We start from the raw sequence: 20,176 nt of genomic DNA on the forward strand, positions 1-20,176 counted from the left end.
TGTCAATATTACACCCTCTTGTAAGAACAACGCGTTCGACGACATCTCACGGCTTCCAAAGGCGTAGCTGTGAGTTTTCTTTTCACGCGCAGAAAAATGATCTCCAGCACCCATCCCAAAGTCGACTACTCTGCCTTTAGCGGATGATAGCACCTTTTTTAATAACATTTCTCCTCACTCCAACTCATAAAACATTTGGCTGAGCGAACGTCACAAGATGTCCTAACTGTGTGGGGCATTGTTGGTAGCCACAAAGGTACTTGCTGGGCCTGGAGGCCACAATGAATGGTTCCTCTCTCTGCCCTCTCTCAAAAGAGCTCAGCGGAGTCACAGACTGTTCTGGCTCTAGGATGCAACCATGTCATCCCTTGTGCTTCCAAATATCCCCTTATTCCCAACTAGCATACAAATCTGTTTTAGATTACTGGAACTGTCAGTCGCTTGCTCATTCTGATTGTAATTAATTATCCTGGTCGAGGGTTGTCTTTGCTGTGAATTTACATGAATCTCGATATGTTGTGTGACAGTCCCAAAACACTCTCCCTTAACACTACACTAGGCTTGTTTATCTTGCTCTAGATTACTGGTGTGCATTCTGGGATCTTAATTCGATAGCACTGACTGAGGACATCGAAACAGTTCAAAGAAGGGCAGCTCGTTCTGTATTATCGCAAAATAGGGAAGATAGTTTCATCGATATGATAAGCAAGCTGGGGTGACAATCATTAAAATGAATGCATATTTCCTTGTGAGGAGATATTTTCACGACATTTCGATCAACAACTGAATGTGAAAATATTTCTTTGTCACCTGCCTACATATAGAACAATGAACATCGTAATAAAATAAGAGAAATCAGAGATCCTACAGAAAGATTTAAGTGTTCATTTTTTCCCATATGCTGTTACAGAGTGGAACGGTGGAGATATAGTCTGAAGGTGTTTTGAGGGACCCTTTGCCAGGCACTTAAGTGTGACTTGCAGAATAGTCATGCAGATGTAGATATAGCTATGGGGTCAGTCTATGCCAAGTAAAATAAAATAAGTATGCCGCAAAGTACAAGAATCCCCAAACTCAATAATACGTCAGATATCACCAAACAAATGAAGCAAAAGTCTTTCATTTTATAAGCAAAATGAATTAAAGATTGCATGAAACTAAAGTTCATTACCTTCTCACAAGCAGTACAAAGGAAACCTTAAGTAACCAGAGAATGAAAATCAGAGATCTCCCTGTCCACCAGATTACAGAAAACAATATGAAATTGTGTTGCTTGAGACCTTCCCGAGGGACTAATTGTACTTATAAATATGGTTCTCGGGCGAGACGTCGGATGTCGTTGTGAAAGCTGCACAATATTTCGTCTGCGCAACTGACCGATATCTTCAGGTGCGGCGAACACTTTGCGCCCGAGAACAATACTTACAGTATGAAATTGGTTGGTAAAACTTCAAATTAAATACTGTGATTAGTCTAGGCAGAATTAAAACCATGCCTACATATTCGTTCAAAAACGAGCGCTTCCTGTCACTGTTCTTTCTCAGAAGAGCTCAGCAGGGTCCCAGACTTTTTTTTTTACTAAACATCATCTTCTAAGCAGCTTTCAGAACGAACAAATAGGTATATGTTGCCCACCTCAATACATCCATGATATCTGTGATACACATGCACTTTCACTGTAAAATTTACATAGCAGTTGTCTCCGTATTTGGAGTGCTTGTTTTTCTCAGAGGATCCATGATTCCCTTCCTAATATCACGTGGGCTCCCGGCTTACGCCCGAACTGACGAGTTCCAAACTGTTCCACAAAATTATTTTACCATGCAGGACTTTTGGCTGATCAGCCTCCAGGGCAGAATGTAGGCATCGCAATTTGCTGTTCCTGCTAACGGTAATAATACGTGCCGCAATCTGCTGCTTCCTGGCAGTACTAAGTTTGTTTCCCAACAGGTTTAGGAAACATCGGCCCACATATAGAAACCACTGGCCTACGAAAAGATGATCGACCCAGGCCACCACCTATTTACGTGCATTCAGGACAGACCAGCCCATTCTCTCCAAACTGGAGAATATCCCCCAACACGAGAAACCGGAAACCCAGCGCTGATGTTCACAACGGCGACCAGTACGAGCTGGTACCACGCAAGCTACACTCTGAAATTTTAACAGAGTGTATTTTCATCCTGTCCCCACTTCTTGTCACTAATTTTTACATACTCCATTCCTCGCCGAAACTGCAGGGAACCTCATAATTTCTTACTGCTCCAACATTACATCAAAGCAACATACCACCTCATCTCAGACTCTTTGAATCCCTTCTTCTCCGATTTTCCCACAGTCCATGATTCTCTGCCTAACAATTCTGTACTCCAAACGTACAATCTCAGAAATGTTTTTCCCAAATTAAGGACTGTGTTTACTAGTAGAGCTCTCTGGCCAGGAATGCCCTCTTTACCTGTGCAAGTCTGGCTTTTTTGTCCTTCGTCACACACTATCCGTCAAAAGCGTCTGGACACCTATTACTGGACATCAGTATGGCATCTGTCCATCCTTCACCTTTAGGATGCCAAGAAATCTGCTGGCTACACTTTTAATGAGGTGTGTGAATGTTTATGGAGGAATGGTAGTCTATTCATCCTCAAGCACCGAAACCTGAGAAGGTAGTGATTTTGGACACTGGAGTCTGGAACATTCCAGAGGTTCTCCATTGGGTTTAAGTCGGACTTCTGGGCAAATCATTGTCTCACCGACACTGATTTATGACAGGGTGCATTGTCATGCTGCTGAAAAAATCATCACCTGGACAATATTCCTATAATGTACTCAGTACACACGCCATTTAGCGTTTTCTTAAGCGCGATGTCTTCACATCCTCCGTACTCCACTGTTGGCACTACACGTGATGGCACTTAACATTCCCCAGACATCCGCCAAATTCGATCCCATCCAACGGATTGTCGTAGGATATAGTGTGATTCATGATCCCAAATCACACTTTTCCACTCAAATACTGTCGATTGGCGTCTCTCTTTACACCATCTCAAGCATCGCTTGGCACTGACTATAGAAATGCTTGGCTTATGAGCAGCTGCGCGGTCATTGTACAACATACTTTTTCATACCCTAAGCGTAGCCATGGTGACAGACCTGCTGGCAGCAATCTAATATTCACGAGTGATTCCTTCCACTGATTTCATGTGATTTTCTACAACCATCTTCCGCCACACTCGATGGTCCCAGTCCGTCAGCACATGAGGTGAGCCTGCCCTTGACTCATTGTCGTTCCTTCGCGATACCACTCGAAAATCACATGGTACTTTTGCAGCTATATTGGGGTTTAAATGTCCTTTATGGATCTGTTACTCAAATGATATCCAGTGATTAGGTGACGTTCGAAGTCACTAAGCATTTCAGCCGATCCATTATTCTGTGAGTGCTTCTCTACTAACAATAACTCCACACATTCTTTTATAGCGGCGGGTCCACCTACCGTGACATCTAGTGGTCAATTCCGCATGACAATGGACGTGCAGATACTTTTGCTTCCAAGGTAGCTGTACTCCCTAACTTCGTCTACTTCTCGGTTACTAACTTTGATCTTATTGTTGCTACTCCTCATTATTTTCGTCCTTTTAGAGTTCTGTAACTCAATTGGTGTCTTGATTTTTCAGAAGTCTTGCTTCCGTTATCAAGCAGAACGTCAGAACTGCCTTTCCCTAATGCCAAACTGATCATCATTTAACAGATTTTCAGTTTTCTCTTCTATTCCTCTGTATATTGTTCTTGTCAGAAACTTGGATGCTTGAGGCGTTGTGCCGTGCCGATTGTCCGATGGTTCTCTCACTTATCCGCCCTTGTTACTTTCCATATTATGTGACTGAAATTTTTCCGAAAGCCTGATGGTATATCTCCAGTCTCACAGATTCTATACACCCACTTGAATAATAGTCCTGTTGCCACTTCCACCAATGAGTTTAGAAATTCCGAAAGAATGTTATCTATCCTTCTTCCTTTATTTTATCGCAGGTTTTACAAAACTGTGTTAAAGTCTGACTCTAATACTGGATCCCCATGCGTTTTTCGTGTGGGCTCCTATCTCTTCTTCTATCACAACATCAGACATTTCATCTCCCTCACAAATGCCTTGGATGTATTCTTTCCGTCTACCTCTATGTTTTACCGTGGGCTTCCTCAAGCACAATGTAGACTCCTTTGTTTTTAATTTCACCGAAGGTGACTTTTCTTTTACATTTCATAACACTTTTCGAGCGTTCATTCCACCTTGCTTCCTGAAAGTTCTATTTATTTTATTCCTAAGTGAATTATATTGCTGTATTCCTCTCTTTCCATGAACGTTATTGTACATCCTTTTTGCATCGATTAGCTGAGGTATTTAATTTGTTGTCCAAAGTTTCTTCGCCGTTACCTTCGTTGTACATATGGCAGTAGCATTGAATTCAGAATCAGGACAAACAGGAATGCGAGAAAGAGCGTCCTTTACATTAAATACATGGATATTACGTTACATCATCTTTTACATCAAATACATGGATATTACATTACATCGTCTTTTAGATAAAATACATGAACATTTCATTACATCGTCTTTTAGATCAAATACATGGATATTACATTATGTCGTCTTTTAGATCAAATTTATAGTTCAGTTCTTTACGACGCTTCACAGTTGTTATTGTTCCTACGTACAAAAAAACATCTTCAACCGCACGTTGACAATAACATTACATTTCACAAGTCTTTTCTATGATTTTGCAGTTACATTTTTGCTGAAAACAAGAAAGTTTTACAAGAACGTCGTATATTTTAGTGTATCGACCCAGGCTGTATGGCTGCAAGGGTATGTGGAGAAGTACGTGGGAGAAATTCTTCCTAATAGTTGCTTATGCTCTCCACTTCCTCCCTCTTTTAATCCAGGATCTATTTGATAATGTCCTTACTGGGTTTCATAGTTGTCTCATCATGGGCAAGATAGGTATGTAACAAATGAAATTCTCAGAGATTAGTACTTATTCTAGCTTAACACTAACATATGCTCAAACATGGGTAGTGTTCTATGAACATGGGTGTTGTTTTTTATATTTTGTTTTGTAACGTGGGACGTAAATCATGAGCTGTAGTGGTAAGACTTTATTTAGTAGGTCAGGAAATCGAGTGTCTACGCCTCTTTGCACTATGGTGAGCGTCCATTTGAACGTAGATTTTTGCTTCCTATTCAAATTGCCCTCCAGCTTCACGCTGTCAGTCAATAATGTGCCAGTTACAAGCAACCGTAGGCGCAACAGTGAGTCTGGCGGCATGCTACGCGCCGATTGGAGTCCGGTAGTCCTGCTAACACCGCCGGATAGCGATGTCGCGCGCCGATCAATACATTTCCGTGAAGTGTTTTGTGCAGCGTTCTTAGCGTTTACGAAACTACTGCATCTACTTCCACTCGTCGTACACCTTGGCTGTGAGAAGGGACCACAAGGTCACTGCACGAAGGTAAGTACTGCACTTTATTATTTAGCTTGCCAACGGCACACTGTGCTATACTTCCCACAAACAGTCGTGCCGTAACAGGCTTTCTAGATTTACCAATTCTTCTTTATTTCTAAAGAGAAAGCTTGTGGTATAATAGTGTTCCTATGCGTATATCTCACATGTCAATGACACTGAATAAATCACTGTCGTTGGGTAACTATACAGTGTGTCGTTGATTTTCTTTCTGTCCCAAAAAAAAAAAAAACACCTCATGAGACCACTGGCAAGTTTTTAATAGTTTATGCCCACGTTCGTTCTTTGCTCCTGTATTCTTTTTCCAAACTCTATCGGAGTACATATTGCTCAAAATATTTCATTATAGAAGTTGGTAGGTGAATGTGATCACAGAACATACGTGCCTCTAGTACTACAGTCTCGCAATCGCGATACTATCCGACATCTCACAGGGCATAAGAGAACACGTTTTCGTGAACAACCGCACTTCCCCAACTTAGGATCGTGCCACAGACGCACTTACACATTGAAATGACACTACTAAAAATGAATGGACAAAAAGTGCTTATGGAAATTGTCTCCAAATGTGGCAAAATCCGTTCATTTACTACCCGCGAGCCACTGTGAGTGGAAGAACTTCATCTTTACGTCACCCAAGATTGCAACAACACATGGTACACATAAAGAACAAGTAGAAAGAAACAAGAAAAAACATATAAATAAATAAATAACCATACTAAAATTCATTCATAAATAGAAAAATTAAAATGTTAGGCAGTACGAACAACAGATTGCTAATGAAGCTCGGTCGCTATACACTATACTGCCTTCTGAGTCCATGTCTGTGCTTGTTCATGTCCAATTGTGTGCATCACTGCTTTACTGGCATCGAACGCGACCCAAGTCCTTTCTTACTCCCTCACAAAACCCTTCCAACTCGGATTGGACAAAATATCGTAAACATAAGAGAAAATCAGTGCATACATTGCTCTAAAGTCAGCATAGATTCTTGGCACTCTCATGCCGAAGATAAGACCAATTATTAAAACTTTATGGTGTTACTGAGTGTCAAGTAGTGTACTTCTTGGCAATATTCTGTAACGTAGATCGTAAGTCGTAGTGCTTCTCTTCGCCGACTGAAGTCTCGTAGCATCTCGATGAACGCCGCCTGTAGAGAATTAAGGTTGTTTCGGTATTGTCCAATTTCTCTGCCCGTCAGTTTCCTGTAACTTAACCTCGTACATATTTCTTTTACTTTATTCTAGAAGAGATGGTATTAAGTATGCCTCATAACATGTTTACGAATCGTACCTTAGCAGCGTACTTGCACTCAAACGTGTGTATAAATTTGAAAAATTATTTTTATATCAGTAAGATCACACTAGTTTTTTTTATTCCTAAACTCTAAACTTTGGATGCACTTTACTTAGATCTGGTTGTCGTGCGTATGGTGTACAACACGCTAAACTTTCATTAGCAAATGGTTCAAATGGCTCTGAGCGCTATGGGACTTAACTGCTGTGGTCATCAGTCCCCTAGAGCTTAGAGCTACTTAAACCTAACTAACCTAAGGACGTCACAAACACCCATGCCCGAGGCAGGATTCGCACCTGCGACCACAGCGGTCGCGCGGTTCCACACTGTAGCGCCTAGAAACGCTCGGCCACTCCGGCCGGCTTTCATTAGCAGCCAGAGATCATATCATCATTGGAGTATTAAAAAAATTTAATATCATTTTGCTCGGTATATTCATAAATAAAGCCTAGTGGTGTGGACACGTCAAAAAAGTATTATCTCTGCATCATGGCATGTACTTGCGTGACCGTATACTTATGTACCTTAGGGTGTCCAATATTTTCTGTACCTTACCCTGTACCTTATAATCTTGAAACACAAGTGGCAAAAAAAGACTTACATCTACTTTGTTCCGAGGTTTGTGCTAATTGTTCGCCCCATAATCCTTTGTACATAAACTTAAAACTAAAATACCACGATGATCAGAAACTTTTCAGTCAACCTTCCAAGTACATCCTATGTTAACAATGCTAGTCATCAATTGACGTGTATGTCCTAGCTTGCTTGTGTATTGAGTCCACAATCACTGACAAATGTAAACAGAAGTAGTGAAATGCTCCGATTCACGTAGCTGCATAGGAAGATATACCTACTTCAAAATAATCGTATTTCTTATTTTTACCATAGTTTACTTATTTCACTCGTGTACATAGATAGATATAAAGTGTGATACTTAAACATGGTGGAATTTCCTCAAGTCTCTGTGTGCATAGAGTCCTTTGATTTTATCATTGTGAGGATACGCAAGTAAATAACATCCGTCATGCGGAATATGTACAATAATACACGGACCAGTATATCTTATTTGCCACTTAGCGTTTTTCTTGGCTGACAGAGAAGATTTCACATGGGTCTTAAGTAATACTTTTTCTCTAACCATAAATCTGGTAACACCATGTAGCTGTTTGTTAAAATGTTTCTTACGTCGTTGAGCTTGTTCTGTAATAGAGATCAATATCTGTCTTACCTTTTCATTTAAATCTCCAGGTTGTCTTGGAACAGATGGGATGGGGTTTACCCCTTTCATTGTTTTCTTTCCTATTGTTTATTAATTCCGACGGTGTAACTGTTGTCTCGTAAATCGAAAGATTATTTACTACCTGTTCAAAAACGTTTAAGTATTCAATCCATTTATATTGTTTGTTGGCTACATACGTCCTCATAAGCCTCTTCAATTCACAAAAAACTCTCTCTATTGGGTTGTATTGCGGGCTATATTTGGATATCAAAATTTGTTTCACCTGCTGCTCTTTTAGAAATTGTTTCCAAGCATGGCATGTATAATTGGTTGCATTATCTGATAAGATCGCCTGCGGTTTCCCAACAGACGGAAAGTAGTAATTTAGCATACGTATAATAATAGGCTTAGCTGCGGTTGGTTTTGTGGCAAACACCAATTACATATTTCACCCCTCCTCTTGCAGAGGGTAAAGGACCCATAGCATCTATGCATACCAGCTCTAGAGGGTTGTTTGGTAAAATAGGATATTACTCTGTCTCGCAGCTCAGATTGACAGGCTTAGCCTTTTGACAAACAATACAAGTTTTCAAAATTTGTTGTGTGCGTCGAAGCATATTGGGAAAATAGCAGTACACATTCAACCTTTTACAGCACTTGCGGCACAGTAGTGTCCCCAAGTGAAATGAGTATGCCAAATTATACTTATTTCGCACGCTTCGGGTACACAAATGCACCACACATCGCTGCTTAGGTTTATCCTATAGAATAACACATCTTTATACAACTTTCAATGCTGTCGCACAGGCGCAGGTGGGTTATTGTTCAATTGAAATCTGACTTTCTTCCACCGCTCATCTTCTTCCTGCAATTTCGCCATGTTGTTACACACATCCAAAAAACATTTTCTAAATTTAATGTCTTTTATGAGCATAACCTTAAATTCTGTGTTTTGTTCTATCAACTCTTCAAACTCGGGTAATCTTTGGGTAACTGTGACAGTGCAACGGCGACTACGCTGTCTCCGCCCTTCACATATACAATTTCAATATCATAAGACTGCGAAAACAAAGTCCACCGCGCAAGGAGATTATGTAATAACTTACATGTGAGTAAAAAGCTTAACGCCTGGTGTTCACTGTAGACTCGTATAGGTTTGCCAAATAGGTAATAATTAAATTTCTTGAATGCCCACACAATAGAAAGGGCTCCCAACTCTGTGGTGGAATATCTGCGTTCACATTCTGATAGTGTGCGGCTAGCAAAACCAATGACCCCAACACTGTCTGTGCCCTCACTTTCGTCTAGCTGAAATAGACAGACTCGTAATCCCGAAAATGAAGCATGTGCCGCTATACAAAAATCTTTGCTCATGTTAGGATATCCTAAAATATTAGAGTTTACCGCCGTGCGGTTAAAGGCGCTGCAGTCTGGAACCGCAAGACCGCTACGGTCGCAGGTTCGAATCCTGCCTCGGGCATGGATGTTTGTGATGTCCTTAGGTTAGTAAGGTTTAACTAGTTCTAAGTTCTAGGGGACTAATGACCTCAGCAGTTGAGTCCCATAGTGCTCAGAGCCATTTGAACCATATTAGAGTTTACCAAAGCATGTTTTATACTATCAAAATCTCCTTGGCACCGTTGCGTCCAGTTCCACTGGTTGTACTTCTTTAATAGATCTAATAATGCAGGGCTATTGAGCAATTGGTTCGGAACGAACCGGCCGAAAAATTAAAACAAGCCTACGAATGCCTTTAGCTGTCGCTTTGTGCAAAAGGGGCTGGGAAATTTTTTATCGCTACTAGTTTCTCAGGGTCAGGCTTTATCCCAGCGGGCGAAATAATGTGACCGAGAAATTTGATGTCTTTTCTTACAAATTTAGATTTCTTAAGGTTCGCTGTAACACCAGCTGCTGAAAACCTCTGTAACATCCTGTCTAAAATTTCTATATGTTCATCCCAAGAAAGTGTCGCTATTAAGATGTTGTCTATACACTGTGAGTTTGTCTAAGAGGTCAGACTCTAACACGGTGTCGAGTGCAGTGATGAAAGCACCAGCACTCACGTTTAACCCGAAGGGCAAAACGCAATACTGGCAGGACCTGCCAGCAAATATGTATGCTGTGTATTTCCTACTTTCAGGTGATATGGGAATTTGTCAGTGCGAATTACGGAGGTCGACACCAGTTAAAAATTGTAAACCGTGGAGCCGCTGCAATTGTTCTTCTAGGTTTTCAGGTCGGGTGATTACTGGAACAATAATCTTATTGATTTCCCTGGCATCGAGAACAAGTCTCACCGATTTATCCGCTTTCTTTACTGCAAGCAACGGACTGCAATATGGCGATAAGGAGGTCTCTATAATATTCCATACAAGTATCCTTACCTCCTGGGCCACTGCCTCTCTTTGTGGCCACGGTATGGAATAAGTTTTTTTGCAGAACGTGTCGGGGGGGGGGGGGGGGCGGACATCCATGCGATATTGGTACGTTCTAATAACTCCAGGTTTCTTGTCGAACACGCGTATATAACGTAACAATACACTTCTGAGGTCGTCCTTTTGTTGCTGAGAGATTCCTGTTCATTCTTATATTTTATCCTCCTTTCACTACTAGAAAAATTGCCTGAAAAACAATATCTTCAATTTGTATATCGACCATGGTTTGTACCTTAATTAATTTAGAATGTCCACCTATGGCTCCTAATATCCGGCAGTTCAGCACTGGATAGGTCGGTAAAGTTTTGTGGCTGTCAATCTCTTTAAACAGTGCCTTCGACATAACACTAATTTTTGCGCCAGTATCCACAAGGATATGAGTGGGTATTTTTCCTACCATAGCCTGTATGCTAGCTTGTACTATACCATCCTCTTCATACAACTGTGGTTCTCCCTCATTGGTTAACAAGTCACGCATGTCCGTTTCATCTTGATATCTTCGCAAGTTGTTACCATAGTAGCATGGATCGCCCCCACGACTATTCATGGCCAACATTGGGGAGCATAATGAGGCCAAGTTTAGTTTAACGCCCCATTGTTACTGTTAGTAGGTGTTCCGTTCCTCACTTCTATAATATTCACCCCCGACGTGTTGTTACTGCATTGCACATTGCGATCATGATTTTGCCCTGAGTTTACAGGCGTAATGTTACTTTGAGCTTGGGACTGATACTGTTGATTGCTAATCGGGTACTGCCACAGCACATTTCGTGGGTTAGCCGTGTTGTTGCTAAATTGAGGCTGAAAATGACTGTGAGCGTCACCCCACTCATTTCCGTTATTGTTCCTATTCCACTTTCGCTTCCGGTTACCGGAATAGCCAGAGTAGCTTCTGTCCCCATATTTTCTTTTTCTTTTAAATCCTGGATTAAAAATGTTGATGATAGTTGTTATTGAAACTGCCTCCAGAATTCGGGCCTGGCATATGCGCTGCTGCGGCGGAATCGACAAAAGCCGTTCGTGTCTTATCCGCGCACGCTACATTGTTGACGCCGTGCTGCGGCTGGCGCTGCGGAGGCTGGTTGCCAGCGCTGCTATGGAAATTATTTTGATTTGTGTGGCTTTGTCTTGCGTCTTCACTAATTAAGTTAATAGAGTCCAAGACAAATAGAAAATACTCCAAATCGCTTTCGGGTACTTGTACTAGATTTTTCACGAATATTTAGCGGTAGTTTAGCTTTCAGAATGCGTAGACTACTGTTTAATTGCAGATGTGTTTTGTGTAGTGTATACTGGCTCCAGTGTATACTGTTTAGTTGCAGATGTGTTTTGTGTAGTGTATACTTGCTCCATTGTGTTACTTATTGCTTTTCGTAGCTCTGTTTCTTGAGTACGGTTTATGTGTGTGTCTTTTTCTTCTAAAAAGTCCTGGAATTGTGCATTTTAGTGAGGGTTTTTGCATCACTGTCTAGCTTGTTCATTTGGTCTGTTACATTCCCTATCTGTGCTGTGACATTTTCTATCTGTGTATTCATTTGGACTGTTACATTCTCTCTCTGTTCTGTGACATTTTCTGTCTACGTTGTGACATTTTATGCCTGTGCATTCATTTGGGCTGTTACATTCCCTATCTGTGCTGTGACATTTTCTATCTGTGTATTCATTTGGACTGTTACATTCCCTACCTGTGTTGTTATTATTCTTAACATCTGCATAATGCCTGGCTCTGCTAGACCTGGTACATCTGCGGAATCCGGAATAGTTTCTAGAGTCGACATATTTTCGTCTGTCGCTTGCGACTGAGTACCACTAGTCGCTGCGACTGCGGTATCTGTATTTGCAATGTTTTCAATCTCTGTTTCAGGTATAGGTTGAGCAACTGATTCCTCATCTGACGAATTATCCATCGTTTTAGTTTTTGATCTTAATTTCACCATAGCTGTATGTACTTGTAAACCAGGGTGCAGCCGAACTTCACTACTATTGCGGCTCGTACTACACGTAAACAAATCACAGATGACGTCGCGCTCTTTCGCGTAATTCAATGTAGTAAAATATGTCTCTGGTAAAACAGTAGACTGATAAATGACTTACGCTCGCATTCAATGAAAATGATCCGCCTTTTTGTGACGTATTCACGCATATTTTACTAACGGCAATCTACAAATCGTCTAAAAAAATTGAAATTTTGAAAAAAAAAATGTGTGGTACGGTGTGGGTGTCGGAAAAATGCTATTCAGTCCCACATTTACGGTCAACTAAAAGCGTAGTAGTGCTGTTGCTCTTACCTGACGTATTTCTTTTGCCGGTCGTTTTCTTAATAGTCGGTTGAAAATTTGATGTTCCAGAAGTTCCTCCTTTTTTTCAAAATTTTTATTTTATGTATATACGTGAATTTCATGGGCTGATTTCATTAGTAAATCTGGTGATCTCATACGCAGTTAGCGTAACATGTAACAGAAACAATTGGTTATAGACGCAATAATGGATGGGAAAAATTACTTAAATATTTCCACTTAAAATTTGTACTAAATTTTTCTGAAAATTGACTAACGTCATGGCATTCGGTCGCCATTTGTAACGCGTCCTCTTATATTATTATGTTTTGCTATTGTTATTGTTGGAAAACTCTTTATTCAGTCGGTCGTCGAAATTTTGAAATAAAAGTTATTGTGGATGCCGCTTAACAAATATTTCGCGTGAACCGCTGTTGCGACACAGGCAAAGATCAATTGTGGAAACTAAGCCACTGAGTATTACAAATAATGCTATTAAAGAATACGGCCGACTGACTACAAATACATTCGCGAATGTGTGGTCAAAAAATAAATAAATAAATAAATAAAATAAAATAAAACAAAAAATAAGCGTTAATACTGTGTAGGAAATGAGTCTTAAATATAGTTACGCTTGTACGCACTCAAATGTATGCGAACATTCGAACGGGATAGAGGCACGTACATTTTGAGTGCAATCATCCCCCGTGGCCTGGATAAAAAGAATTACAGTTAAATGCATTTATTCATCTTAGAACGTAAATGCGTGGACTTAGAAATTAAATGAAAATAAATACTGCAGGTTCTGAATTTCGCGGCAAATATACTGAAATTGACGGTAGCGGCCACGAAAGAATAAAGATGAACACATTTACGTACGTCTATTGTTGAGCAGCGTCGCCGTGAAGATCGTTCCTCCATCTAAATTCTTTGCATAAAATTAAAATAATAGTAATAATTTTCCAGAATTTTAGGAGCTGGGACCCATGGTATCACAAAAGACGAAATCGCTCTTCTTCCAGATCACTTTCATTATTTAACCCAATTTTATGAGTAAGAAATGGCACAGCACGTCTTAACGCTAGGACAGGATAACGGCGAAAGGTAACTTATTCTAAAACTAATAAACGAAGAGCGTAAAGCTTCTTTTGTTCAGCAAATGCTTTACGCATTAATCTCTGGTAGTTGAACTAGTGTCTATTCATAAAAAATTATATAATTACTTTATAGACGAAACAGATAATGGTGTAAATTTTTCAAGCCACAGACAAAAGCGAGTGTCTCCTTTTCAAAAATGGTTCAAATGGCTCTGAGCACTATGGGACTCAACTGCTGAGGTTATTAGTCCCCTAGAACTTAGAACTAGTTAAACCTAACTAACCTAAGGACATCACAAACATCCATGCCCGAGGCAGGATTCGAACCTGCGACCGTAGCGGTCTTACGGTTCCAGACTGCAGCGCCTTTAACCGCACGGCCACTTCGGCCGGCTCTCCTTTTCCATCTGGGAATATTTACACTGAGTCTTTGTCAATAACTGCAAGTCAAACCAATCGGCCTGTCCTGTGAACCAAATTTGTTGCGAGACCACAGCTTCGATTCCACACTAGGAAGCGTAGACTGTCAAAAAAACTGGCTTAGTTGGATCGAAAGGAACAAGGCATTGGTCACTCAACAGGGCATTTATAAGTTTCTGTAATGCATCCAGACACTCTTTGGTCCAAACAAAAGGCACATTCTTCCGGCGCAAACGATGCAGCGAAGCCGCAATCAGGACTGCGTTGGATGTAAACTGTATACAACATGTCAGCCTCCTGAGAACTGACCGCAATTGCAACTGGTTCCACGGGGCAGGGAGGCCCTGTATATCAGCAGATGTAAGTGAAGGGGAGGAACACCTTGGCTATTAACCACTGACTATTAACAGACTGAAAAGAGGCACATTTGTCAAGGCGACAGTTAAGATCTGCAGTTGAAAGTACTTGGAAAAGTGTACGAACTTTACTGATATGACCCTTCGTTGTACGTCCTGACATCACAAGTAATTTGAGCAGAATGGAACTGTTGCAGTAAACTGTTCTAAGTAGCGTCGGAATACGGCAGGCGCGGAAGCACTGCCAAAGGATAAACGCAACAATTTGAAGTCACTCTTCGAATAACAGTGGCCTGCACCAAGCATTTCCACTAATTCATCAGGATGAGGCAACAGATATCTATCAATTATCGTTTGTGAACTCACAGTGGATTTAATGTCAACAAAGAGGAAGTCTTCAAACAGGCTTTGGTAAGATTACAGAGGGAGAAGCCCGTTGACTAGCCTGGATGGGAGCAATAACACCATTGTTACGCCATTTTCAAGTTAACTTGGAACTTTGTCTCTAAGTGCATGAACAACGGGATGCACCCAGTAAAACTTAGGCTGCGCATTGTGCTTCATTGTAACGTGCGCGCCGGCCGTTGTGACCGAGCGGTTCTAGGCACTTCAGTCTGGAACCGCGCTGCTGCTATGGTCGCAGATTCGAATCCTGCCTCGGGCATGGATATGTTTGATGTCCTTAGGTTAATTAGGTTTAAGTAGTTCTATGTCTAAGGGACTGATGACCTCAGATGTTAAGTCCCATAGTGCTTAGGGCCATTTGAACCATTTTTTTGTAACGTGCGCCACAAAATTATTTGCTCTGCCAATTCATATAATAAATCAGAAATCTCCGCAATCAGTTGAATAACACTGTCTTTTGGGTTCAAAGCAGATACAGAAAGTACATTTTTGTGAATACAAAGACCAAACAAATCAAATTAATGTAACTCAAAAGTATTTTCACAATCCCGCGAAAGCAAAATAGCAAATGTCACTAATCTGGTGTGAGAGAAGAACGCGTCAGGAAAACTACATGTACAAAGCACTGAAACGTCCCGACCGCTATATGCATTAAGTTGTGGGCCAGATTTTGACAACTGCGGTGAACCCAGCTATTCATGTTCAAGCAATGTTACGGAAGCGCCAGTGTCTAACTTAACACACAACATCCGGCAATGACTAAGTTCACAAACGGTTTGACTGTTACTGAACAGCACTTTGGTGAAGGCACATCCTGAATTTGGTCGTTACTAGTACTGGTAGCCGGTTTAGAGAAAAACTACATCCACTGTGTGAGCAGGTGCTCTGTGCTTACGAGACCGAACGTGGGTAGAGTTCTTTTTCTGTTGCAAGCACACGGACTGCACATGACCTGCCCTTCCACAAGCAAAGCAAGTCGCGTTCCGCGAAGGCCCATGTTGTTTTTTGCGCATGGAAAAGCACAGGGGACACGATTTCACAGCAGACACGCACGTTGTTGACACTTGCTTATTCTGGACACGGCGCGGTGGCCTATTAGCGCACTGCGGTCGATCGCACAGCCGTATCTGTTTGTCACTTTGCGGTACACTGCAAATGGGAGCTGCCTCAATGTTTTCCGTGACATTATCACACGAGTCCTGATGTTCAATAATCTGTAACACTTGTTTCAAAGTAGGATCAGAATGTTTGAGAATTTGTTCAGGAATCCTACTGTTTGGCATATTGTACACATTGCATCGCTACAGTACTGCAGATGGCTACATCTACATCTGTATCTGCATCCATACTCCGCAAGCCACCCGACGGTATGTGGCGGAGGGTACCTTGAGTACTTCTATCGGTTCTCCCGTCTATTCCAGACTCGTATTGTTCATGGAAAGGAATATTGTCGGTATGCCTCTGTGTGGGCTCTATTCTCTCTGATTTTATCCTCATAGTCGCTTCGCGAGATATACGTAGGAGGGAGCAATATACTGCTTGACTCTTCGGTGAAGGTATGTTCACGAAACTTCAACAAAAGCCCGTACCGAGCTACTGAGAGACTCTCGCACAGTCTCACAAGGTGCGACATCGTCCCGAAAAAACAGTGACCCGTACATGTAATAAGTTTTGTTAACAGATGGCTGCAGTACATTAGGACTTTGTTTTTATGAATCAGATCTGATGATGGTCATTAAAAACCGAAACCGGTAATCTGTTAACAAAATGTTTGTGACCATAGACGTAAATTAAAGGAAACTTCTCTCAGAGTCTTCCACTGGAGTTTATCTATCATCTCCGCAACGCTTTCGCGATTACTAAATGATCCTGTAGCGAAGCGCGCTTCTCTCAGTTGGATCTTCTCTATCTCTTCTATCAACCCTATCTGTTACGGATCCCACACCGGTGAGCAGTATTCAAACAGTGGGCGAACAAGTGTACTGCAATCTACTTCCTTTGTTTTCGGATTGCATTTCCTTAGGATTCTTCCAGTGAATCTCAGTCTGGCATCTGCTTTACCGACGATTAATTTTATATGGTCATTCCATTTTAAATCACTCCTAATGCCTACTCCCAGATAATTTATGGAATTAACTGCTTACAGTTGCTACATTGGAACAACACTGTCGTGTCTAACCCCGAAGTCCAGTAACCTTTTGATGGAATGTCTGTTCTGACATTTTCGGCACACGAAAGAACTTGTAACGAACTGCAGCACCTGTACCTGATCCTCGTAATACTTAGTGAGGGCGGAAACAAAATCTTCGAAAACTTCTGAGTGAGTCGATGAACACCTCTGCCGGCTGTTTCACAGTACCTTGCACTTGATATGTGGGACAATGAACTGAGTGTATTACTCGTTCCAGTTCTCTTTTTGTTTATCGGAAGCACAGAATGGCGGAATGCATGGAGCCGACGTTGTGGATGTGGCTGGCTGTTGTGACGAAGTTGATGCAGCAGCGGTTTGTGCATTAATGAAATGCTGAACAGCCATCATGAAATGCGACATTTAGTGGTTCTGAAACTGAATAAAATGCATTAGATCAAAGTCAGCAGCAACCGGTGGCGTAGGCACAGGTGGTGTAGGAGGCGGGTTGGAGACCTTTTTAATGAGAGGAGAATGGAGATAAATATTAGTGACACTCTGAGACGGAGTGACGTAGAGCGAAGGCAGCGTTGGTTCTGTAATCTGCGGCACCAGATATTGTGTTGTCTACAGTGGGAGTCAGCACAGACACAAACAAGGAAGGAGACAAATTCCGATGGCTGGTAGCAGACATTCAAAATGACCTGCACACTAAACTTTACGACTAATGTAGCACTTTATTTCTACAAAGTGAGAGAACCATTATTGAACTAGCTGTACACTGAAGTGCCAAAGAAAATTGTATAAGCATGCGAATTCAAATACATTGATATGTAACGGACTAACGACTAATGAAGAAAATCTTTCAACGTGACAAAGTGCAACCCTTCCGCAAATTGTGCAGAATTGCAATGCTGGGACATCCACAAGCGTCAGCGTGTGAACCATTCAACGAAACAAACGAAACATCATCAATATGTGCTCTCGGAACCGAAGGCCTACTCGTGTACCGTTGATCACTGCACGACACAAAGCTTTACACCTCGCCTAGTCCGCGTGGGGTAGCCGCGCGGTTTGAGGCGTCTTATGACGGTTTGCGCGGCTTTCCCCGTTGGAGGTTCGAGTCCCCCCCCCAGGCATGGGTGTGTGTGTATTGTCAATAGCGTAAGTTAAAGTTAGATTAAGTAGTGGGTAAGCTTCGGGATCGATGACCTAAGCAATTTGGTCCCATAAGATCTTACCACAAATTTACAAAATTTCCCTCGTCTTGGCCCGACACTGGACTGTTAATGATTGGAAACTATTGCTTGGCCGCTCGAGTGTCGTTTCAAATTGTATTGAGGGTATGGACGTGTTCCGGTATGGAGACAGCCTCGTGAATCCATGTACCCTGCATGTCAGCAGGGGACTGTTCAAGCTGGTGGAGGCTCTGTAATTAAGTGGGGCGTGTGCAGATGGAGTGATGTGGGTTCCTGATACGTCTACACACAACAATGACAGGTGACACGTAAGCAAGCATCAGTCTGATCAGCTGTAGCCATTCATGTCCATTGTGCTTTCCGACGAACTTGTGCCATTTCAGCAGGACAATGCGACAAAAAAATGGCTCTGAGCTCTATGAGACTTAACTTCTGAGATCAACAGTCCCCTGAAACTTAGTACATAAACCTAACTAACCTAAGGACATCACACACATCCATGCCCGAGGCAGGATTCGAACCTGCGAGCGTAGCGGTAGCGCGGTTCCAGACTGTAGCGCCTAGAACCGCTCTGCCACTCCGGCCGGCCACAATGCGACACCCCACACGACCAGAATTGCTACAAAGTTGTTCCAGGAACACTCTTCTAAATTTTAACACTACGGTTGGCCACCATATTCCCCAGACATGAACGTTATTAAGCACATCTGGAATGCCTTGTTCAGAAGAGATCTTCACCCCCTGTACTCTTATGTATTTATGGACAGCCCTGCAGGATTCAAGATGTCAGTTTCCTCCAGCACTACTTCAGACATTAGTTGAGTCCATTCCACGTCGTGTTGCGGCACTTCTGAGTGTTCTCGCGGGCACTACACATCATTAGGCAGGTGTACCAGTTTCTTTGGCACTTCAGAGAATCTGCTTCAGTGTCTCCTACGTGCAGTTACTCATATCGATTATCACTACTTGCAGAATGAATGCTGAGTATCGTCTGCCTATTACTCACTACTGATGCTTTTGAAGTCTTCGACCGAAATGGGCCGCTAACTATAGGCCGCTGCTTAAGTCAGTATTGACAGGGGGCGCTGGACTCTTGCTGGAGCTGTGGCACTGACCGCTCTTTCAACTGGCGCGCGGGTCAGCGCCCTTTTTGACACCGTTTCGTGGCGCTGCATTGGTCGGTGTGCAGTCGATGCCTTACTGCTGCACAGAGAGTGCACAAAAAACACATCAGGCAAATGGGAAACTTCTGTCTGTTCTAGCGTCTTATCACCAAACTGAAGGGCTTAGTGACCTTGGGAACCACATGTAATAGCCACATTACCCTAAAGGCACGTCTTCTTGCAGTAGAGGCAGGATCACCAGCAGGAAGCGCAGATATATCTCGCCTGTGAATCATCGTGGAACGATGACTCGTCTCGCGAGGCGGTTGCCAATAATCCCCGACCACACATTGAGGCTGAACCAATGCTTATGGTTCACTGTCACCATACCATGACCATGAAGATTCTCCATAGCCCACAAGTGGGAGCTGTGAAGGTTGACAATGTAAGCCCTTGTCGAGATAGCCTCATCTCCCATCCTCTGTATGAACGAGCGACGGAACAGTCACTGCGGGGGCAAGTCCATAGGTAATAAGGCCTGGGCCTGAACGTGTTGTAAGTGATGCAGATAGGAGCACTTGCAGTGAAAAATGTCCTATACAGTCCTCTGGCTTACCTCACGTTGGCGGGCCTTCTACGTGGCGCTAATAACGGTGTCACTGTCAAACGTGTTTCATTTCCCCCTTCAAGAGGATGTACCTACCTGAAAACGCATTTCTGGCTATATG

The sequence above is a fragment of the Schistocerca nitens genome, chromosome 7 (genome assembly GCF_023898315.1).
Source record: "Schistocerca nitens isolate TAMUIC-IGC-003100 chromosome 7, iqSchNite1.1, whole genome shotgun sequence".
Taxonomy (NCBI): Eukaryota; Metazoa; Arthropoda; class Insecta; order Orthoptera; family Acrididae; genus Schistocerca; species Schistocerca nitens.